Here is a 24,539-nt window from a genome sequence, read left to right as displayed (position 1 = left end):
GGTGGGGCCGGGACTCCCCTCTGTTGGAGCCCCGGGCCTTGAGGGTTGAGGGGAACCTACCTGTGTAGCTCGGGGGGTGATAGTCCTGCCTACGGTTCTGGCGACGACTCTTCCGAGAGCCCCCCTCCCCCTTTCCCGCAGAAGCTTGTTCCCCAACCCTTACTAGCTGCGCGGTGCGGGCTTCCTTGGGGCAGCCATTTTGACTTTTAGTATGGCGTCTGCGGGGGCTCCTCTGGAGGCGGCCTGCCGGGCCTCCCGGGCTTGGGGCTAAACTCTTCTCTGTGGGAGAGTCCAGCGTGGGGTTATTGGGCATTAAGCTTGCTTTTGATTGTGTCTTTTGCGATGGAGAGCCCGAAGAGAGGGTCTGGGATGGGCATTTTATTATCTTCTCCTTCATCACCTCCCCCCCCCCATCCGATTTGGCATTTTTGGCCCCCTCTCTCGGAGTTGGTATGCACTTGCCCCTTGACAGCCACGCTTCTTTCCAGGGCTGCTACCAAGCATAATGTCTTGCTGCTCTCTTGAGAAGTTTTCATTTCTTACCGCCAACTTTCAGTACCTTATTACCTGGGATGCTGCCTTACTCACTTAGGTTCTCTTTCAATTAGTTCTCCCTAAGCGACTGACTCATGAGTACTTCTCTAAATTGAAATTTTCTTTTTAGAGTACTCTTCACCGGGCCTCTAGCCCTTTCTTTATCTGTAAAAAGCCAAACCAGAGTATCTGTGCTGTATTTATGAAACGACTGAGGAAAGATTCAATATTAGCTTGAAGTAAAACGTACTTGTCTCACGTTACTGACTCACGCAAGGGAAGCAAAGTTAGATGTGCTCAGAACCCTTCATAATTGGTCCTTACTTGATCTTTTTAAGGTGAAGCTTTGATAGGCTGTTTACCTAACTTTTGGAAGGTGTTGGTAGTTGAAGAACTTATGTCTTGGATTTCAGTATCGCTACATCTTTTTAAGAGGATAGTTCAACTCTTGGGTATTTGTGTTTATTTTTAAAACCCTTTCCAGGGCAAATTTAGGCTTAGAAGAAAAGAGCATGCAATCAAGTAGTGTTGCACCTGTTCTTCAGACTGGTATATATTTAGAATGTAAGCAGTAGTGTTCGCTGATATATTATGTCATATATGCCTACAGTGAGTAGTTAGGAAAATACAGTGTTGCAAGAAGGATGATTGAGTTAATTTAGAAAGGGTGTCTTCAAACAAATATATATACTTTAGTTTAATTTTGAATTAGTAAACTTTTATTTGATTCTATAAAGTTGGGGAAGCTAGATGTTTAAAAAAAGTAAGGATGTTTATATATCTTGACACTTTATCAAGTCTTTTAAAAAAATTAATTATAAATTAACACCTGTTAGTCAATTCAATGTTTTTGAATTGTGCTTTGATATACTATTGGACTTTTATTTATTTATTTATTTAACTTAAAAATAAAAAACCCCCAAACAAACAAACCCAACTTACTTAATTTGAGAGAGAGTGAGAGAGAAAGAGAGCATGAGCAGGGCAGAGGGAGAGGAAGAAGCAGACGTCCCATTGAGCAAGGAGCCGCATGTGGGACTTGATCCCAGAACTCTGGGATCATGACCTGAGCCAAAGGCAGTCAGTCAACTGCCTGAGCCACACAGATGCCTCACTATTGAACTTCAAAAAATATAACTTTCAAAAAGCTTGTATTCCAGTTTTCTATTGTTTCTTTTAACTTGTGCATAGTCTGGTTTAAAATATGTGGGATTTATAGAGTTCTCTTGATAAGCCCTTTTTATTACACCGTGTTGCAAACTTAATATTCTGTGTGAATGAAGATAGTAGGACAGTTATTTTTTAAAAATTGCATTTACAGGGGCGCCTGGGTGGCTCAGTGGGTTAGAGCCACTGCCTTCAGCTCAGGTCATGATCCCAGGGCCCTGGGATCGAGCCCCGTGTCGGGCTCTCTGCTCCGTGGAGAGCCTGCTTCCTCCTCTCCCTCTGCCTGCCTCTCTGCCTACTTGTAATCTCTGTCTGTCAAATAAATAAGTAAAATCTTTAAAAAAAAAAAAATTGCATTTACAAATGTACTGCGTCTTGGACTCACTAAATAATACCTCACCAGTCTTTGGATATAGTGTCTAGGACCTTTGCACCGTTGTATGAAAGGTTGGATTTTTTTTTTTTTCCTACTGTAGAAGATGAGACGCTTATTTTGCCTTGTAAGCACCTGAAAGCTTGGTTTTAACACTTTGTAGGTTAGCTTCACTAAGTGAGAAAATGTCTTACTTCTGTCTAAATTAAAATCTATTAATTATAAGACATTAATGAGGTCTATATGACTGCCTTAGCCCCTTCTTTCCCTTTTAGTTCTCCTCTCTGCCAGTAACAGTGAAATCTTTTAAGGAAGATTCCTTTTCTTGTTTGCTTTCCAGTTAATCTGCTGTTGGCATATTAGTTCTGATAAAGCTGTTCTAAGCTTTTTTTGTTTGCTTATTTTTAACAACCTCTACAGTGTTTCTAGACTTACTTTTTGCGAGGGATTTTTATTATTTCACGCTGATTTTTTGAAGTGGAATGTTCATGATTCTGTATGCTTTCTACATATTTCTCTAAAATGTTTTATTGGGTTACTTAGTTAATAGGGTTTCAGGTTTTTTTCTGGAATATTGAATTTGCTTTAGTTACTTTTAGTCTTAAATAAGATTGCTTGTAAGGTGCACCTTTAAAAATCGTGTGTCAAAGGGTGCCTGGCTGGCTCAGTTGGTAAAGCTTTCAGCTCTTGATCTCCAGTTTGTAAGTTGCAGCCCCATATTGGGTGTAGAGATTACTTAAAACAATAAAATTTTAAGGAAAATATATTTGTCAAATAAAAAATGGATTAGGGTTTAGTGTCAGTGGATTTTAACTGTAAACTTAAACTTATTTTTAAGAATGATAACAAGAGAGCTTAAATATTATTGTATACAGCCTTGGCTCGCTGTTGATGTGTAGATGAACAGTGACTCAAAAATATTCAATATTAGAGTTATTCAATAATGAATATGAAGAGGTTAGGATATACCCAATTTTGATGTAAAATTTCAATATGGAATCCTACTTTCCCTGGCTTTGGAAAGGATTTTGTTTAAACATTTTTTTTTTTTAAGATTTTTATTTATTCATTTGACAGAGATCACAAGTAGGCAGAGAGGCAGGCAGAGAGAGAGAGGAGGAAGCAGGTTTCCTGCTGAGCAGAGAGCCCGATGTGGGGCTTGATCCCAGGACCCTGGGGTCATGACCTGAGCCAAAGGCAGAGGCTTTACCCCACTGAGCCACCCAGGCGCCCCTAAATTTTTTTTTTTTTTTAAATAGACTTCACACCCAACTTGGGGCTTGAACTCATGACCCTGAGATCAAGAGTTCCATGCTCCACCAACTAAGCCACCCGGGTATCCCTGGAAAGGATTTTATTTTATTTATTTTTAAAAAGATTTTATTTATTTATTTGACACAGAGATGACAAGTAGGCAAAGAGGCAAGCAGACAGAGGGGGGAAGCAGGCTCATTGCTGAGCAGAGAGCCCAGTGCCCGGGCTCCATCCCAGGACCCTGAGACCATGACCTGAGCCGAAGGCAGAGGCTTAACCCACTGAGCCACCCAGGCGCCCCTGGAAAGGATTTTATTTAATTAATTAATTTATTTAAAGATTTTATTTTTATTTATATGGCAGACAGAGATCACAAGTAGGCAGAGAGGCAGGCAGAGAGAGAGAGGGGGAAACAGGCTCCCTGCTGAGCAGAGAGCCTGATGCGGAGCTCGATCCCAGGACCCTGGGATCATGATCTGAGCCGAAGGCAGAGGCCCCAACCCACTGGTTTCTTTCTTTCTTTCTTTTTTTTTTTTTTAAGGTTTCATTTATTTATTTGACAGAGATCACAAGTAAGCAGAGAGGCAGGCGGGGGCTGGGGGGCTGCAGGCTCCCCGTTGAGCAGAGAGCCCGATGCATGGCTGGATCCCAGGACCCTGAGAACGTGACCTGAGCTGAAGGCAGTGGCTTAACCCACAGAACCACCCAGGTGCCCCTGGAAAGGGTTTTAAATTGGAATTTTGCAGTATGGTTCTATTTTCTGTAAAAGGAATTTTGATTAACGGTCTGTCATACAAACTTGGAATTAAACCAGAGTATCATGTCTTAATGCTCTTTTATCTTTATGACATTAACTTACCTGGGGCTCAGATAAAGCTTTAGTAGTAAGACTCTAAATGAAAATTCCTAAATGAAAATGTGAGCTAGAATCACTTGTTGTTACTGTTTTTTAGGATTTTATTTATTCATTTGACATAGAGAGACACAGCCAGAGAGGTAACACAAGCAGGAGAAGTGGGAAGTGGAGAAGCTGAGCAGAGAGCTCAATGCGGGGCTCGATCCTAGGACCCTGGGATCATGACCTGAGCCTAAAGTAAACGCTTAATGACTGAGCCACCCAGCTGCCCTCAGAATCACTTGTAAAACTTGTAAAAATATGCAGGCCTCTACTTCATCCTCCAGAGATTTGGATTAATTTGGTTTAGGACTTGGAGAAAATGGACTGTTTATGGGTTTTGGCAGTTCATGTTATAAAAAAATTATAACTGCTATTTTAAAAGCACTACAACCTTATGAGGTACATATTTCTATTTTGCAGATGAGGAGGTAAACTTAGGTGAAATACTGCCAATGTCATTCACCTATGAAGTGTTACAGTTGAGATTTGAACCCCAGTTTGTCTGAATCCAAAGCTTGTGGTCTTACTACCGTTCTTGTAACCATTGTATTATATTGTTGTCTTGCCATTTTTTATAGAAATGGAATCCGACTTACAATTCTTCGTCTACCATTATGTGGCACACTAGTACGTTTCAACAAAGTTTTATTGAACCCCCATTATGTGTCAGGTCTAATTTATGTATATTGCAAAAATGTCCTTATATTTTTCTCTGTTGTGGTATGCACTTAGGATATACACAAAATTCTTGCTTGTTAACTGTAAAAATATGACAGATATTACATAGAAAATGTAGTATAGGAGTTTGTATTCTAAAACTATTAATTGAACAAATGTAAAATTTTTTTAAAAGATTTTATTTATTTATTTATTTATTTGACAGAGAGATCACAAGTAGAGAGGCAGGCAGAGAGAGAGGGGAAGCAGGCTCCCCGCTTAGCAGAGAGCTCGATGCGGGGCTCAGGACCCTTCGATCATGACCTGAGCCGAAGGCAGAGACTTCACTCACTGAGCCACCCAGGTGTCCCAACAAATGTGAAAAAAATTTTTTTTTTTTTTAAGATTTTATTTATTTCTTTGACAGAGAGAGAGATCACAAGTAGGCAGAGAGGCAGGCAGAGAGAGAGGAGGAAGCAGGCTCCCTGCGGAGCAGAGAGCCCGATGCGGGGCTCAATCCCAGCACCCTGAGATCATGACCTGAGCTGAAGGCAGCGGCTTAATCCACTGAGCCACCCAGGCGCCCCCCAAATGTGAAAATTTTAACTAGTGTTTGTGTTTGCACACTCTGGCATACTGATTTGTTGTATCTTGACAGATGTTGCCACCTAAAGACCTTAATAGATAATTTGTTTAAGCATAACTTGATTTCTTCATTTTTTTTTTTTAAGATTTTATTTGTTTATTTGACAGACAGAATCACAAGTAGGCAGAGAGAGAGAGAAGGGGAAGCAAGCTCCCTGCTGAGCAGAGTGCGATGTGGGGCTCATTTCCAGGACCCTGGGATCCTGACCCAAGCTGAAGGCAGAGGCTTTAACCCACTGAGCAACCCAGGCGCCCCTGATTTCTTCATTTTTAAAAGAGAAAAACTGACAGCTTATTCTGCACTATTACAACATTTTTATGAATCTACTATGAAAATACAAAAAGAAGAACAGTATGGTAATTTTTTGTAAAGGTACTCCCTTTATTCTGACAGTTTTTACCTTCATAAATTTTGCTGTTATGCACTTCCCTTTTTCAAATGATAGTTGACAGCAGAGGGGGGAAAAGTTTATTTGACAGAATTAAAGAGACCACAGCCCTATGTCATTTTCTCTATTTCTTTTTGAAATCTTTGCAAACCAAACGTCTAGGGGCTGCTAATCTGAAATTCTCTCTTCTTCTTTTTACCCCTTAACCCTGCATGATAGTTTACCTTTTTTACCCTACTTTCTCCTTAAACACATTTGAACACCTTGTAGGATATTGTTTTTTTCTGTTGATGGTTGGCCCTCAAATGCCAATCCTTTGGCTTTTTTTTTTTTTTTTTTTAAGATTTTATTTATTTATTTGAGAGAGAGTGTGTACGAGCAGGGGGAGGGGCAAAGGGAGGAGCAGATTCCCCAATGAGTGGGAGCCTGAGCCACGGGGCTCCCAGGACCCTGGGAGATCATGCCCTGAGCCCAAGGCAGAAGCTTAACTGACTGAGCCACCCAGGCACCCCATCCTGGCTTTTTTATGGACTTCTATGCACTTAACCAGTACTTTCTGCTATTAACTATTTTTTCTTCAAAATCCTTTTCTTTGGCTTCCACTCTGTAATTCCCTAGTTTTCCTTGGTCCACTTAACACTTTCTTCATGTTTCCTCTTCTTTGTTCCCAGTTGCTATTCCCTGGAACTCTTGTTCTCCTAATGTATTCACTGTATCATTTGAAATCAGATTTTCAGCTACCACTTAGGTCTTTTTTTTTTTTTTAATTAAAAAAATTGGGGGGGATTTGCTTGGGTAGCTCAGTTGTTAAGCATCTGCCTTCAGCTCAGGTGCCCCACATCTGGCTCCCTGCTCAGTGGGAAGCCTACTTCTCTCTCTCCCACTCCCCCTGCTTGTGTCCCTCTCTCACTGTCTCTCTCCCTCTCTGTCAAAAAAGAAAAAAAAATTAGGAGAGGGAGGGGAGAAGGGCAGAGGGAGAGAGAATTGAAAGCAGGGTCCATGGCCATCTCACAACCTTGAGATGATGACCTGAGCCAATATGGAGAGTCCAGTGCTTAACCAGTGCTTAACCGGCTCAGCCACCCAGGCGCCCCACCACTTAGGTCTTAATACCTAACATTTTTTGGTTACTGCTATCTAAGTATTCCAGTGCTTCAGTATTAACTCCTTAAATTCTAAAACAACCCAATGAGGTTGCACAGTTGGTTTATTTTCTTGTTGGCTTTTGGAGTTTTGTTTTGTTTTGGGGTTTTTTTGGTGGGTATTGGAATGTTGAGGCCCAGAGATTAAATAATTGACCCAAGATTGTGCAACTGGCGGGCAGCAGAGCTGGGATTTAAACCTGGACAGGCTGCCTTTAGGAGCCCTGTACTTACCATTACTAGATTTTTGGTTATCAAATGTCTCCTGTTTCTAATTTTCTGTTTAACTTTTTACTTTTATTCAGTACATTCATTATTCAGTTCATCTCATATGCTTGCTTCTTCCTCCCCCCACAAAATACACTTAACCTACTTATTCTCCTTTTTCCCTGATACTGTTAATGTTTATCACCATCCTTCCCATCATTAGATGCTAGAGATATTAGTGGGTCTTACCCCTATATATATTGAGTCTAAGTTTTATCGATTCTAGTGTAATTATTCAGTGAATGTATTTGAGTGTTACTTTGTGCTAGGCACTGGGTACATAATGATGTATGAATTAAGGACCTTGCCTCTCATGGAGCTTGTAGTCTAGAAATAATAGAATATGATAAATCAGAAATTAACTAGATAAATGGTGAGAAAATAAATGGTAATAAGAAACCTATGTAGATAACAGATTTTCAGATAAATAGGTAATATTTATTGAGCAATTTCTATATGCCAAGAATTTAAATTCTTACTATGTTTAGCTCATCTAATTCTCATAAAGCCCCTGGAGGTAAGAATACTTTTAGATCTGAAGTATGAATACCTTATCATAGGTATTGCAGTTAGAAGATACAGCATTAGCAGAAGTTCTGAAGGAGGAAATAACTTTGTTGAAATGTGTAAACTGGACTACAGTGATTCAAGGGGCTGTCAAATATAGATAACAGCCTCAATATGCTAAAATATATATATACATTTTTTTTTTAAAGATTTTATTTATTTGACAGAGAGAAATCACAACTAGGCAGAGAGCCAGGTAGAGAGAGAGGAGGAAGCAGGCTCCCTGCGGAGCAGAGAGCCCGATACGGGACCCTGGGATCATGACCTGAGCTGAAGGCAGAGGCTTTAACCCACTGAGCCACCCAGGTGCCCCTATATACATATTTTTAAAGATTTATTTATTTATTTTGGGAGAGGCAGTCTCAAGCAGACACCATGCTGAACACAAAGCTTAATGCAGGGCTCAATCCCATGACCTTAGATCATGACTTGAGCTGAAACCAAGAATTGGACACCCAACCGACATCGCCACCCAGGCGCCCTTAAAATATATTTTAATTTCAGTGATTAATATTTTGGGATATAGTCTGAAAGCTGTGAAGACTCTTTTAGTTTAAAAAAAAAATGAGTGAATAAAAAATTTCGCATAGAATGTCCCTGAAGCCTGGTAACCACTGACCTCAGGAAATCACCCTGATTTAATTTGTGTTTTTCATTTCTTTACTACCGCTGTTTTTTTCAGGGTGCTTCTGTCTGATTTCTCTGGAATAAACTAACAGTTTCCATCCATCCATACTGCTGTCTTAACAGTTTATTCTCTATATTGTAAATATGATTGTGTTGAGTATACTCTTTAATTTTTTATTATGGAGAGTTTTAAATATATACAAAAATATTACAGTATCTGTGACCTACAAACTTGTCATTCATCTTAAGGAACTCATGACTGTTTTTTTTTTTTATTTTACTTACACTTCTGTCCACTCCTCCCCTATCTGTTCTTTTGAAGCAAATCTCAGTCATGTAATTTTATCCATGAGTATTTCAGTATAGATCTAAAAGATAAGAACTTTAAAGATAACTAAACACCATTATTTGGTTGGAAACCTTTCCATCTTTTCCCTCTCATGCAGATTCTCTGCTCGGTGGGGTCAAAATCAACTGTCTGGGCCTTCTCATGGGAATCCTCAACACATGTGAAAAGTCTTGCCCTCTCTCATCCTCACACCCAATAAGAAAATATACCAATTCTGATCAAGCCCTGGATCCAACTAGCCAAGTTATAGGAAAAATAAACAAAACAAAATATATTAAACTATAGAAAAGGACTCTGCAAAATGCAGAACTCTGGAAACCTTTATAGGACCAAAGACCTGATTTTTTTTTTTAAGCATTTTTCTCATTTATTTGAGAGCGAGCACAAAGGGAGTGTGAGAGGGAGAATGAGACTCCCCACCGAGCAGAGAATCTGCATGAGAGGGAGAATCAGATTCCCCACCAAGCAGAGTCTGACATGGGGCTTGATCCAAGGACCCTGAGATCATGACCTGAGCTGAAGGCAGGCGCTTAACCTACCAAGCCACTCAGGTATCCCCAAAGACCATTTCTTAAAAAAATCTTTAAAAGGGGGGCAAGGAAAAGATGGATGTCAGTCTTCCACAGTGCTATGCCTTTTTTGCATTCCCACCAGCAATGAATGAGAATTCTTGTGCCACATCCTTGTTAGCATTTGATGCTGTCAATGTTTTGGGTTTTAGCCATTCTAATAGGTTGTAGTGGTATCTTGCTTTAATTTGCAGTTCCTTAATGAGCATCTTTTTATAGATTTATTTGCCACTCTGTATCTTCTTTGGTTAGGTGTTTGCTCAGATCTTTTTTTGTCTGTTTTTAAATTGTATTCTCTGTTCTCTTCCTCTTGACATTTTCTTTATTTTTGAATGGAATGATATTGGGCCATTGAGTAATTGTTCAGTAAATGGCAGCCACACTATAACTTAAAACACTTACTGTTTACCGCCTGGGTGGCTCAGTGGGTTCAGCTGCTGCCTTCGGCTCGGGTCATGATCTCGGAGTCCTGGGATCGAGTCCCGCATCCGGCTCTCTGCTCGGCAGGGAGCCTGCTTCTCTCTCCACCTCTGCCTGCTTGTGATATCTCTGTCTCTCTCTCTCTCTGACAAATAAATAAATAAAATCTTAAAAAAAATTCTTTAATTTAGTCTGAAGGAATAATTGTGTTTTTGTTTTTGTTAGATTTTATATATTTATTAGAGAGCAGGAGGGAGAGAGAGCATGCACACGAGGGAGCAGGGGAAGATGCAGAGGGAGAAAAAGACACCCTACTGAGCAGGGAGCCCAGTGTGGGTCTCAGTCCCAGGACCCCAAGATCATGGCCTTAGCCAAAAGCAGACAGTTAACTGACTGAGCCACCCAGGCATTCCCGGGAATGACTAATTGTAATATCACTTTGCCTCTGGCTTTACAGCCACCAAAGGCAATGATTGTTATCTGGTGATACTTGTGAAGTCTCTAATTGTAAAATAGTGAGTCCTTTGGTGGCTCCCAAACCTAGTTAATGATCATAATCATCTGGGATGCTATAAAAATACAGATTTCCATATTCTATCCCTTGTCATTGTGATTACGGAGTAGGAGGTGGAATTTGTTTTTAAAGTGTATACCTGCCTGATAATTCTGATTATCAGCCGGGTTTGGGAACCAGTGTGATCAAAGGTTATTAATGATTTGGTATAATCCATTTCTCTGCTTTCCTTCAAAATCTTCATCTTTCTATTGCTATTTTATGTATTTATGAATTTATTTTTAAGATTTTCTTTCTTTATTTGACACAGAGAGAGAGAGCCCCTGTGCAAGCATACACAAGCAGGCTTCCCACAGAGCAAGAAGCCCAATGAAGGGTTTGATCCCAGGACCCTGGGATCATGACCTGAGCTGAAGGCAGACGCTTATCTGATGTCAGAGCCACCCAGGCGCCCCTCCTATTGATATTTTAAACTTTAGCAATATGTCACTCTCCAGGACTTGGACTGTGTATAGTTACATTGTTTCACTTTTATTTTTTTATTGTATTATTTTCACTTTCCTGCTTTGCAGTACATTGAAGCCATTCCTTAACAGGAATTTACTGATTCTGAATATGCTATGAATTATTGTTGAATTTGATGGAAACCTACTGTGGTGTTTGCTTATATAGATGAAAGCTCTACATGTCCATAAAAAAACTATGAATAATAATATCTGCTAACATTTAATCAGTTTTCCGTGTGCCGGGAATCATTCTAACTTCCATACCATGCCATAGGTATAGTTATTTCCATTTTATAGAGAGGGAAACATGGGCAATAGGTTAAATAATTTGGTCAACATAAAATAGGTAGTGAAGTCAGGAGCTAAGTTACCTTTGAGCAATGTGTTGTACTGTTTTAAGTTAATACCAGTACCTCATGTTCATTTGGACCACCTGAGTGGTAAGGAATTGTAAACAAATGACTAATGGATAGGCTTAGTGTGCCAAGATATAAAAAATTATAACTGAAGCTGTTATAAATTTGTAGTGAAATTTTGAAATTTTGGATCATCTTCAGATAGACTTTGTAAAAAGATGTTTAAAATTCTTTTTTTTTTTTAAGATTTTATTTATTTACTCGACAGAGAGATAGCACAAGTAGAACAGCAGGCAGAAGGAGCGGGGGGGGGGGGGGGGCGCCTGGGTGGCTCAGTGGATTAAGCGGCTGCCTTCGGCTCAGGTCATGATCTCAGGGTCCTGGGATCGAGCCCCACATCGGGCTCTCTGCTCTGCAGGAAGCCTGCTTCCTCCTCTCTCTCTGCCTGCCTCTCTGCCTACTTGTGATCTCTCTCTCTGTCAAATAAATAAGTAAAATCTTAAAAAAAAAAAAAAAAAAAAAAAAAGAAGGAGCGGGGGAAGCAGGCTTTCCACTGAGCAGGCAGCCCGATATGGGGCTCCATCCCAGGACCCTGGGATCATGACCTGAGCTGAAGGTAGACGCTTAACTGAGCCACCCAAGTGCCCTGGTTTTTAAAATTCTTATTAAGCAATTTCAGAGGGCCTGGGTGGCTCAGTCGGTTAAGCCTCTGCCTTTTGCTCAGTGGGGACCCTGCTTCCTCCTCCTCTCTCTCTCTCTCTGCCTCTCTGCCTACTTGTGATCTCTGTCTGTCAAATAAATAAATAAAATCTTTTAAAAAAAATTCTTATTAGGTAATTTCAGACTTGTTAAAATAAGTAATGCATGGTTCAGAATTAAGTCTTGTACTTACAATAAGCCTGTCCACCCTTGATCCCACATTGGTAACCACTTTTATTAGTACTATGTGTAGTCTTACTTTTTTATGCAAGTAGATAAAGGCAGAAACACACTACCCTATTTTTCACTTTTTTGTTTAACATTTCTTGGAAATCATTCTAAACCTTTAATAGAGAACATTCTCACTTTTTTTCTAACAGCTGCATTGTATTCTGCCATGTGGACTAGCCATAGTTGATTTAACTACTTTACTGTTGCTGGGTGGTTCTGTTAAATTTTCACATAGCATTTGTAACTATGTTCTTAAATGTGTGAGCAACCAGTGTTGCCTCCTCAAACTTCTATTGTATTGTTTAGAGTTATTACCCCTTGTAAAATTAAAATTTTATTTAATGCTTTATTTCATGGTTAGCTTCTAAATCTGAATTTAAATTAGGGGTCATGGATATTTTAGTTTTGAAAACTGTTAACCAGGGATTGGTTCATTTAATGCCAAGGCTGTTACTGAAATCCTGGAGAATGTAGTAGAAAGGCAAAACAAAGAAAAAGGTATGGGGCACCTGGGTGGCTCAGTGGGTTAAAGCCCCTGCCTTCAGCTTGGGTCATGGTCCTGGGGTTCTGGGATCGAGACCCACATCGGGCTCTCTGCTCGGTGGGGAGCCTGCTTTCTTCTCTCTCTCTCTCTCTCTGCCTACCTCTCTGTCTACTTGTTATCTCTGTTAAATAAATAAACAAAATCTTTAAAAAAAAAAGTAAAATGTGAAATAAAAAATAGGGTATGGTGGATGGAAAGAGGATAGTTCATGTAAACAGTGGGGGAGTGTAATAATCATGATAAACAGTGGGTGAGTGTAATAATGTCCAGCTAACGGTTGTCTAAATAAAATAATTTTAGAGTGGCTTAGACTAACATTTAAAAAGTGGATCAGACTTCCATAAAATTTTATTTAAAAGAGGAGTGGGAGGGGGCGCCTGGGTGGCTCAGTGGGTTAAATCCTCTGCCTTGGACTCGGGTCATGATCTCAGGATCCTGGGATCAAGCCCCCCATCAGCCTTTCTGCTTAGCAGGGAGCCTGCCTCTCTGCCTCTTTGTGATCTGTCTACCAAATAAATAAATAAAATCTTTAAAAATAAATAAATAAATAAAAGAGGAGTGGGGGTAGGGAATGGAATTCTTAAAAATCGGTGCTAAGCGCCTAGGTGGCTCAGTTGGTTAAGCGACTGCCTTCAGCTCAGGTCATGATCCCAGAGTCCTGGGATCGAGTCCCACGTCGTGCTCCCTGCTCCTTGGAGAGTCTGCTTCTCCCTCTGACTTTCTCCCCTCTCATGCTCTCTCTCTCAAATAAATAAATAAAATCTTTAAAAAAAAAAATCGGTGCTTATGAGTTTTCATGCTTAACATGTATCACTACACCCAGGTCATTTTCTTCCTAAACTTTAATATAATTGGTAATTTTAAACTTAATTGTTTGATTGTTTTCCCATTTAAGGTTGATTCTAAACTGAGAGGAAGAATCTATCTTTTTAGTATTTATTTATTTATTTTCTAAAAACTCGATCCAATGTACAGTGAAGGGCCTGGCATATACTAGGTATTTGCTAAGTATTTGTTGAATGAGTGAAGTTGAGTCGCCTGGCTGGCTCAGTTGATAGAGCATGCAACTCTTGAACTCAGAGGGTCATGAGTTCGAGCCCCACGTTGGTGTAGAGTTTACTTAAAATTATAAATGAGTGAAGTTGCTTAGGATTCCGTTAAGCTGTTAGATAGATAAGAGAAGCTGAATTGTAATTTTTGTAGTACGTAATAGGGAAAAAAGCCCGCAAGCTTCCCTGACCCTCTCATTTGATACTGGAATGAACCAAGCTTTGTTTTTTTATTGTAAGGTATTCAAAATTATATTTTTTATTTTTAAAGATTTTATTTATTTATTTGAGAGAGGGAGTGCAAGAGAGCACAGGCAGGGGGAGTGGCAGAGGGAGAGGGAGCAGCAGGCTTCCTCCTGAGCAGGGAGCTGGCTTCGGTCTTGAGCCCAGGACCCAGGATCATGACCTGAGCTGAAGGCAGCTGCTTAACCAACTGTGCCACTAATGCACCCCTAGAGTAAATACTTTTTTAAAATTGATATTTCAGAAATGGATTGTTTATATCTGTATAGTTGTTGAAAAATACTTTATCATAAAACAGCAAGTTGAACTTACTAGTTTTTTTTTTCCTTAAAGTAAGCTGTATGCCTAGTGTGGGTCTTGAAGTTATGAAAACTGACATGCTCTACCAAGATCAAGACTCACATGCTCTACCACTGAGTCAGCCAGGTGCCCCTGAACTTACTAATATTTTAAATAAATTTATATATTTATCTTTTCTCCATTTCCTTTTTTTACTGATTTCTTTTTTTTCCCTTTTTAAAAGATTTTATTTATTTGTTTGTCAGAGAGAGCGGGAGCAGCAGGCAGAGGGAGAAGCAGGCTCCCTGCTGAGTGAGGAGCCCGAAGTGGGACTTGATCCCAGGGTCCTGGGATCATGACCTGAGCAGAAGGCAGATACTTAACCAACTGAGCCACCCACGAGTCCCTTTTTATTGATTTCTTTAAAAACTGACAAATACTCTCTATTAAAACTTTTGGGCGCCTGGGTGGCTCAGTGGGTTGGGCCGCTGCCTTCGGCTCAGGTCATGATCTCGGGGTCCTGGGATCGAGTCCCGCATCGGGCTCTCTGCTCAGCGGGGAGCCTGCTTCTCTCTCTCTCTCTCTCTCTCTCTGCCTGCCTCTCTATCTACTTGTGATCTCTCTCTGTCAGATAAATAAAAAAATCTTAAAAAAAAAAAAAAAAAAAAAAAAAAAAAACTTTTGTTTTGTGGTTGCATTTAGTTTTAATTTATTTTGTAAGTTTTTATATTAGTTTTCAATGTTTACTATTGAAATAATGAATTTATATGAAAATCAAGCTACAAGAGTGTCAAAGATAGTGACTTTTGCTAATTTTCTCTTCCAGTTACAAAACTGCTATCTTTTGGGTGTGTATCATTTCAGAACTTTGCCTTTTTTTTTCTTTTTAAAGATTTTTAAGTACTCTCTACACCCAAGTGGGGCTCAGACTTAGAGCCCTGAGAACAAAAGTCACGTGCTCTATCGACTGAGCCATCCAGGTGCCCCCAGAACTTTTTCAACATGTGCAACATATAAAACAGTGATTCTTACCTGGGGACAGTTTTGCTTCCATGGGACATTTGGCAGTGTCTGGAGACGTTTTTGGTTATCACAGCCAGAGAGGAGGCTGTTATTGACATCTAGTGGATAGAAGTCAAGGATGTTGTTAAACATGGACAAGACAGTAGTCCTCTACCCCCCAGATAAAAAAATTATCCAGTCCATATGTCAGTAATGCTGAGGTTAGAAGCTGATACCCAGCTAACTGCGTGTATGTGTATTTATATAGTTCATTTATCATTCAGGTTCAGTGTCTAGAAAAACTCCTGGTAGTTATATAATTGTTGAGTGATTATATTAATAAAATAAATTCTTACTAAAATTTATTATAAACTTTGTACCATTTCAATATATATAAATCTGCCTAATTTTTAAAATTTTTTAAAAATTTTATTTATTTGACAGAGATCACAAGTAGGCAGAGAGGCAGGCAAAGAGAGAGGTAGGGAAGCAGATTCCCCACTGAGCAGAGATCCTGATGTGGGGCTTGATCCCAGGATCCTGGGATCATGACCTGAGCCGAAGGCAGAGGTTTTAACCCACTGAGCCACCCAGGTGCCCTGCCTAATTTCTTAATAGCATGAAATGTTATGTTTATGAAACATTGTCATTTCTCCAGTTGATTTTCCTGAGAAACACGGAAAATACTAGAACGCTTATGTCCAGAGTAGTTAGGTCTCTACCCATCCTGTCTCTCTACTCCAGCTTTCCAGAAGCAACCACTATCGACTCTTCTGATATTTACTGCCTTTTTAAAAATAATAGAACTGTGGGGCTCCAGGGTGGCTCAGTGGGTTAAGCCTCTGTCTTTGGCTCAGGTCATGGTCTCAGGGTCCTGGTATTGAGGCCCACATCAGGCTCTCTGCTTGGTGGGGGACCCTGCTTCTCACTCTTTCTGCCTGCCTCTCTGCCTACTTGTGATCTCTCTCTCTGTCAAATAAATGAATAAAATCTTAAGAAAAATAGTTAGGGTCTCTGACAATATTTTATATTATTTTTTAACTTATTACACCCCTCTTATCTCCTTTCACCATTTTTCATTGTAATAAAATTAGTTAAATCACTAGATTTTACGTTATTACCATGCAGATTATAAGTTGTTAATCAAGTGAATACTGTGAATACTTTACCTTCTCTGTACGTTTTGTTTTTCTTGCAGTTATTTGCCTCCTCTTTTTATGTACTTTGTTTTCTGTGTATTTATTGCTGTTTTTCCAAAAGGTCTTGGAAAGCTACCCGGGTTTTCAGACTCACTGAGAGTGCATCATACTACCTACCAGTTCTGCCCTAGAGAGAGGATGGGGGAGGACGTCAGACCCTTTGCTCTGATCTAAACTTGTTCTTAAGACTTGTTACAGAGTGCTTATTCTGAAACTTCTCTGGGCTCTTGTGTTTGTTACAAAGTTACTATTCTGAAACTTTTGTCCACTGTTCTCCAGTTGGGAGTCTCCTTTTGCCTCCCCCAACTCCTTTTTTCCTAGCTACCATTCAGAAAGCTCTTTTCTTGGCTTAAGTTCTTGCTTTTGCAGAAATATTCTCTGATTTCTTCTTGAGAAAAGTTACATAGTATATAAATCTTAGGGACCTATCTCTTAAAAATGTCATACTTCATTGATGGTTTGACTCTAAGTTTCTCTCAACATTTTGAAGGTTTTATCTTTGAACTTTCAGTGTTGCTTTTGAAGAATTTGTTGCTTTTGTTTGTTTGTTTGTTTTTTTAAAGATTTTATTTGACCGAGAGAGATCACAAGTAGGCAGAGAGGCAGGCAGAGAGAGAGAGAGGAAGCAGGCTCCCTGCTGAGCAGAGAGCCCGATGCAGGACTTGATCCCAGGACCCTGAGATCATGACCTGAGCCGAAGGCAGAGGCCTAACCCACTGAGCCACCCAGGCGCCCCTGTTGCTGTTTTTAATCTGGATTTTTTATGCAGGATTTGAAAGTTTTTCTAGGTATCTTTGGTTTATCCTGATATTATTAAAGTTCATGAAAGTGCATAGTGTGTCAGGCACTAAGAGAATTCTCTCACTCCATTGTCAAGTATTTCTCAATAGAGGGCACTGTAGGCATTTAGGTAGTTACTGTTTCCGTGTTAGACTGTATTGTGCTTGTAGGGATTTGAGCTCCCTGATTCCCAGGTACTGAATGCCAGTATAACCCATTAGTTATTAGGACTAGAATTGTTCTCTGACATTTTCAAACACCCTCCTAGGTGGCAGCAGTACTAGTCGTTTTTTGTGTTTTTGTGTTTTTTTGTTTTAAGATTTTATTTATGTATTTGACAGAGATCACAAGTAGGCAGAGAAGCAGGCAGAGAGAGAGGAGGAAGCAGGCTCCCTGCTGAGCAGAGAGCCCGATGCGGGTCTCGATCCCAGGATCCTGAGACCATGACCTGAGCCGAAGGCAGGGGCTTAACCCACTGAGCCACTCAGGTGCCCCAGTACTAGTCTTTTTTGAGAAGTATTACTGTAGTCCCAAGTCATAGGGGCACATTTTCTGTTGATGATGGACGTGCTGACTTAAAATTTTTCTTCTGTCTTCCATTTTTCTTTTCCTTTTGGTCTATTTTCTGAGAGATTTTCTTCAACTATATTTTTCAGTCCTGTTATCTTAAATTTTTAAGAAGCATTTTCTTGTTTTTTTTTTTTTTTTTTTAATTTTAAAGAGAGAGACCACAAGTGGGGGAGCAGCAGGCAGAGGGAGAAGCATGCTCCTTGCTGAGCAAGGAGCCCTTTGTAGGACTTGATCCCAGGACCATGGGATCATGACCTGAGCCAAAGGTAGACACTTAACCAGCCGAGCCACCCAGGTGTTTCTGAATTTTTTTAAAAAGATTTTATTTATTAGAGAGAGAGAGATTGAGAGAACAAATAGGAGGAGGGGCCTGAGGGAGAAGCTGACTGCATGTAGAGCAAGGAGCCTTATGCTGACTCAGTCCCAGGATGCTAGGATCATGATCTGAACCAAATGCAGATGCTTAACCGACTGAGCCACCCAGGCACCTTTGTTTGAATTTTTTTTTTTTAAAGATTTTATTTTATTTATTTGACAGAGATCACAAGTAGGCAGAGAGGCAGGCAGAGAGAGAGGAGGAAGCAGGCTCCCTGCGGAGCAGAGAGCCCGACACGGGGCTCCATCCCAGGACCCTGAGATCATGACCCGAGCCGAAGGCAGCAGCTCAATCCACTGAGCCACCCAGGCGCCCCTGTTTGAATTTTTTTAAAGAGTGATATTCTGTTTTTTTTTAATGGATTTATTATTATTTTTTTTTTGGCATAGTGGTGTTTCTGTTTTTTGATGTTTTCTTTGCCTAAATTGATAGTGTCTTCCAGATTTCTTTCTTTTGCTTCTCCCCTTTATTTCCTTGCTTTTCTCAAATACTGGTGACCATTAGGACTATTTCTGTATGCTTAAGAGTGAGATACTATAAGGCTAGATGGTAGCTATTTTTAATGCTTAAAGCTTATTTTTATTACCATTCTTTAGAAAGGCCTAAAAGTCGTGGATAATGGCTTTTAATCTGCTTTATCCTTCCCATAACTTTGTTTTCTTAAATCTTTAATTGTTTATAATTCATTCTCTGAGCTTATAATTCTCTGACTTCTCCAGATAACTTCCTGTGTAGTCTTTTTTTTTTTTAATATTTTATTTATTTGACAGAAATCACAAGTAGTCAGAGAGGCAGGCAGAGAGAGAGGAGGAAGCAGGCTCTCCGCGGAGTAGAGAGCCCGTCCTGTGTAGTCTTCTAATGGTCTCAGATGTCCATCATTGTAATCTTCTGAAATTTTAACTATGTAAAAGTAGAATTTATCATTCTTGTTTATATTCTGTTGAGCCTACCTGTAGGATAATATTCCATCTTTCCTGAACTTTTTTGGAGCCTGGTTTTCTTTTGGTCTTCTATCAGTTCTTTCCAGAATTCTCTTTATTCTATCCTATTGTTTCCATTATTATATGGTCACTTTCTACCTACTTTTTTTTTTTTTAAAGATTGATTTATTTGACAGACAGAGATCACAAGTAGGCAGAGAGACAGGCAGAGAGAGAGGGAAGCAGGCTCCCTGCTGAGCAGAGACCCCCCCCCCCCCCCCGAAGTGGGGCTTGATCCCAGGACCCTGGGATCATGACCTGAGCAGAAGGCAGAGGCTTTAACCCACTGAGCCACCCAGGTGCCCTTATTTTATTTTATTTCTTTTTAAGATTTTTCCTTATCTTTTTGAGAGTACCAGCAGGATGAGGGTCAGAGGGACAAGCAGACTCACTGCTGAGCAGGGAGCCTGATGCAGGACTTGATCCTAGATTGTGGGATCATTACCTGAGCCAAACGCAGATGATTCGCTGACTGAGCCACCCAGGCTCCCCTCCCTAGATTTTTATTATTTCCACTTTACCAGCCTTGCATAAACTTGAGGTCCTTGACTCTCCTTTAGTTATTCCTTTAGTCATACTGTATCTTTCTTGTTTGTCATGTCTTTGTGTTCTGTATTGTTGTTTTAACTGTTTTTGGTGTCCTTAAATCCTGGTTTGCATACTAGGTTCAGTTTGTTTGTTTAAGATTTTATTTATATATTTGACAGAGGGATAGCAGGAGAGCACAGGCAGGGCGAGCGGCAGAGGCAGAGGAGAAGTGGACTCCCTGCAATGTGGGGTTCGATCGCAGGGCCCCAAGAACATGATCTGAGCCAAAGGCAAACACTTAACAGTTCAGCCACCCAGGTACCCAGTTCAGTTTATTTTTGAAGTCCTCTTCTCAGAGCCAGTGGGTATCTCAAAGCTTTAGCTTCTGTTGCGCTGTCTGGTATAAACAAATGTACGGCATGGAGTACAGATGATTTAAATTCAGTGTCTAAAAAAGTGGTTTTTTTCTTTAAGGGTAACAGTGTATTTTGTGCTTTAATACATAATATACTAAAATTGACTTTTTCCTCCCAATTTTATTTAAAGATGTATTTATTTATATCTCAGAGAGAGGGAGTGCGTGTGTGGGTGGAGGGGCAGAGGGAGAGGAGGAGAGAGAATCTCAAGCAGACTCCATGCTGCACGCAGAGCCCCACTGGGAATTTGATCTCCTGACCTTGAGAAGATGACCTCAGTAGAAATCAAGAGTCAGATGCTCAATCGACTGAGCCACCCAGGCACCCCACTGATTTTAAAATTGTGATAAAATGCAAATACAAAATTTATCATCTTAGCTGTTTTTATGTATACATGTTAGTATTGCCAACCATCACCACTGTCCATCTCTAGAACTCTTTTCATCTTGTAAAACTGAAACTCTGTACCCATTAAATGGTAACTGCCCATTCCCCATCCCTGCAGTCTCTGGTAACTCAGCTTTTTACCTTCCCATTTAGTGAATTTGACTATTCTATGTACGTCATGTAAGTGGAATCATTAGTATTTATTTCTTTGTGATTGCTTTATTTTACTTAGCAATATGTCCTCAGGGTTCATCCATGTAGCAAATGTCAAAATTTTCCTTCCGTTTTAAGGCTGAATAATATATTCCATTGTATATATAAGCCACAGTTTGCTTATCCATTTATCTGTTGATGAATACTTGGATTGCATCTACCTTTTAGCTCCTGCGAATGGTGCTGCTGAAACACGAGTGTACTAAAATACATCTTCAGGACTCAGCTTTCATTTTGTATAACTGATATTTACTTGTTAATAAAACTGATAAATTCAGGGGTGCCTGTGGTTAAGTGTCTGCCTTTGGCTCAGGTCATGATCCCGGGGTCCTGGGATCAAGTCCCACATTGGGCTTCTTGCTTAGCAGGGAGCCTTCTTCTCTCTCCCACTGCTGCTCCCTCTGCTTGTGTTTTTTTTTTTTCTCTCTCTCTCTCTCTGTCAAATAAGTAAATAAAATCTTTTAAAAAATTGATAAATTCAATACTTGTAGGTTATAGACTTTTCCATTTGATACAGTGTTCTTTTCAAAATCTGAATTCAAGACATTTATCTTGTATTGATCTTTTTTAAAGGTTGAACTTTTTTTAAGTTGTAAGACTGCATGAATTTTTGTGAACAGTTTTACATGAAATCATGTGACTGCTGATTTAAGACAACAGTGCCCAATCAAACGTATCAGAATTTGAATCTGATATAGAAATTTTAAACGGAAGCATGCCAGGCAGCTAGTTACTGTCTGGAAATCTTCAGCTTTTCTACCTTCCCTTATAACTCAGCAGATGTCTTTACCTCCTACTTAACAGAGAAAATAGAAACCCATCAGATGGGAAGTTCTTTATATTCCTGCTACCAAGTCTACAAATTGTACATGTGAACACATAACCCTTCCTCTTAGGCTGCTCTTAAAAAATGGGAGACATTTCTTATAAGGCTTATTTCTACTGATTGTTCATTTATTTATTCACTCATTGGCTATTTATTAAGTACCTACTCAGTGGGTGTGTGTCTGGGAATAAAGCCATAAACAAAATACAGCTCTTGCCCTCTTGAAGCTGAGATTTTATTGGGTAGAGAAAGAAAATAAAGCTTGTCAGATGGTGATAAGTGCTATTGAGGTAAGAAAAGCAGAGAAGGGTGATAAGGAATGCATTTGTGTTTAAGAGATTACTATTTAGGGGCACCTGGGTGGCTCAGTGGATTAAGCCTCTGCCTTCGGCTCAGGTCATGATCTCAGGGTCCTGGGATCGAGCCCAGCATCAGTCTCTCTGCTTGGCAGGGAGTCTGCTTCCTTTCCTCTCTCTGCCTGCCTCTCTGCCTACTTGTGATCTCTGTCTGTCAAATAAATAAATACAATCTTGGGGCGCCTGGGTGGCTCAGTGGGTTGAGCCGCTGCCTTCGGCTCAGGTCATGATCTCAGGGTCCTGGGATCGAGTCCCGCATCGGGCTCTCTGCTCAGCGGAGAGCCTGCTTCCCTTCCTCTCTCTCTGCCTGCCTCTCTTGTGATTTCTCTCTGTCAAATAAATAAAAAAAATAATAATAATAAAAAAAGATTACTATTTAAACAGGGGAAGACCTCACTGCTGAACATTAGGTATCTCTTGTTCCTCTTTTCCTTTATTACTGTCTTTTTGTGTAGGATATTTTCTGGTGTACCATTTAATTAATTTTTTTGTGTACCATTTTAAAAACTTGTTCTTTACTGAAGTTTTTTTTTTTTTTTTTAAGATTTTATTTATTTACTTGAGACAGAAAACACAAGTGGGGGGTGGAGAGGCAGAGGGAGAAGTGACTCCCCTGTACCCATCCCCAGCAGGGAACCTGGTGCGGGGCCTGATACCAGGACCCGGGGATCATGACCTGAAACAAAGGCAGCCGGGGATCATGACCTGAAACAAAGGCAGATACTTAACTGACTGAACAACCCAGGAGGACCTTCTACTGTAGATTTTTGGGTTACTTTCTTAGTGGTTATACTGAGGATTACAGTTAATCTTTTATCAAGTTTTCATTAATACTAATTTAATATACAATAGTAGATAAAAGCTTTACTCCTTTGAAGCTCGATTCTATTCATTCTCCTTTGTGTTACTGTTGTCTTAAAAATTACATTTTTCACATCACCAAAGGCAAGGGAAGCAAGAGCAAAAATGAACTATTGAGACTTCATAAGCTTTTGCACAGCAAAGGAGACAGTCAACAAAACGAAAAGACTACTGACAGAATGGGAGAAGATATTTGCAAATGACATATCAGGTAAAGGTCTAGTATCCAAAATCTGTAAGGAACTGATCAAACTCAACACCCAAAGAACAAATATTCCAGTCAAGAAATGGGCAGAAGACATGAACAGACATTTCTACAAAGAAGACACCCAAATGGCCAACAGGCCATGAAAAAATGCTCAACATCACTTGGTAGAGGGAAATACAAATCAAAACCACAATGAGGTAACACCTTACAACAGTCACAATGGCTAAAATTAACAAGTGTGGAAGCGACAGGATGTTGGTGAGGATGCGGAGAAAGGGGATCCATCCTACACTGTTGGTGGGAGTGCATACTGGGGCAACCACTCTGGAAAACAATATGGAGGTTCCTCAAAAAGTAGAAAATAAAACTACCCTGTGACCCAACAATTACACTACTAGGTATTTACCTCAGAGGTACAAGTGTAGTGATCTGAAGGGGCATGGGCACCCCAATGTTTATTGCAGCATTGTCCACAATAGCCAAACTATGGAAATAGCCTAGATGTCCATCTATAGATTAATGGATAAAGAGGATGTGGTATATGTATACAATGGAATATAATGCATCCATCAGAAAAAATGAAATCTTACCTTTTGCAACGACTTGGATGGAACTAGAGGGTTATTATGCTAAGTGAAATAAGTCAGAGACAGTTATCATATGATCTCGCTAATATGTGGAATTTGAGAAACAAGGCGGAGGATCATGGGTAAAGAGAGGAAACAATGAAATGGGATGAAACCAGAGAGGGAGACAAACCATAAGAGACTCTTAATCTCAGGAAATACAAACAGGTTTGCTGGAGCACAAACAGGTTTGCTGGAGTGGAGTGGGGTGGGAGGGAGAGGTGGCTGGGGGATGGACATTGGGGAGGATGTGTGCTGTGGGAAGCTCAGTGAATTATGTAAGACCGATGATTCACAGACCTGTATCCCTGAAACAAATAATACATTCTATGTTAATAAAAAATAAAAAGTAAGTGCAAAAAATTTACATTTAAAAAAAATTCCCACCATTTCTTTTTTTTTTAAATTTTTTTAAATAGATTTGATTTATTTATTTGACAGATCAAAAGTAGGCAGAGAGTCAGGCAAAGAGAGAGGAGGGGAGGCAGGCTCCCTGCTGAGCAGAGAGCCTGATGTGGGGCTTGATCCCATGACCTGAGCCGAAGGCAGAGGCTTTAACCCACTGAGCCACCCAGGCGCCCCTAAAAAAATTTACATTTTTAAAGAAGATTTTATTTATTAGAGAGCCAGAGAGCATGGCAGAGGGAGAGGGAGAAGCAAGCTCCCTGTTAAACAGGGGGCCTGATGCAGGGCTCAGTCCCAGGACCCTGAGATCATGACCTGAGCCAAAGGCAGATGCTTAACCAGCTGAGCCACCCAGTGCCCCTAAAAATTATATCTTTATCCACTGTATACTACCAAGACATTTTTAAGTACCTGTTGAATGTGGTCTTCTTTTAAATCACATATGAAGGGGAAAAAAGTTACAAACAAAAAATAGACTTTGTGTTTTTTATAGTTACCTGGAAAGTTACCTGTACTAATGCTCTGTA

The 24,539-nt window shown here is 40.0% G+C and overlaps 2 protein-coding genes across 4 annotated transcripts in view; one reads left to right on the top strand and one right to left on the bottom strand.

The window, feature by feature from the left end:
• Nucleotides 1-218, bottom strand: part of AP4S1 (adaptor related protein complex 4 subunit sigma 1) — a 54,116-nt gene extending 53,898 nt beyond the window's left edge. Inside the window, exon 1 of one of the 2 annotated variants that reach the window (XM_046008910.1) lies at nucleotides 61-218. The gene's annotated coding sequence lies outside the window, so the exon portion shown is untranslated. The remainder of the gene's footprint in view (nucleotides 1-60) is intronic. The other variant, XM_046008909.1, reaches the window with a different exon arrangement.
• STRN3 (striatin 3) overlaps nucleotides 1-24,539 on the top strand; it is a 115,957-nt gene that overhangs the window by 591 nt on the left and 90,827 nt on the right. The window lies entirely within an intron of this gene.

The sequence above is a fragment of the Meles meles genome, chromosome 6 (genome assembly GCF_922984935.1).
Source record: "Meles meles chromosome 6, mMelMel3.1 paternal haplotype, whole genome shotgun sequence".
Lineage (NCBI taxonomy): Eukaryota > Metazoa > Chordata > Mammalia > Carnivora > Mustelidae > Meles > Meles meles.
This window is presented reverse-complemented; position numbering and strand designations above follow the sequence as displayed.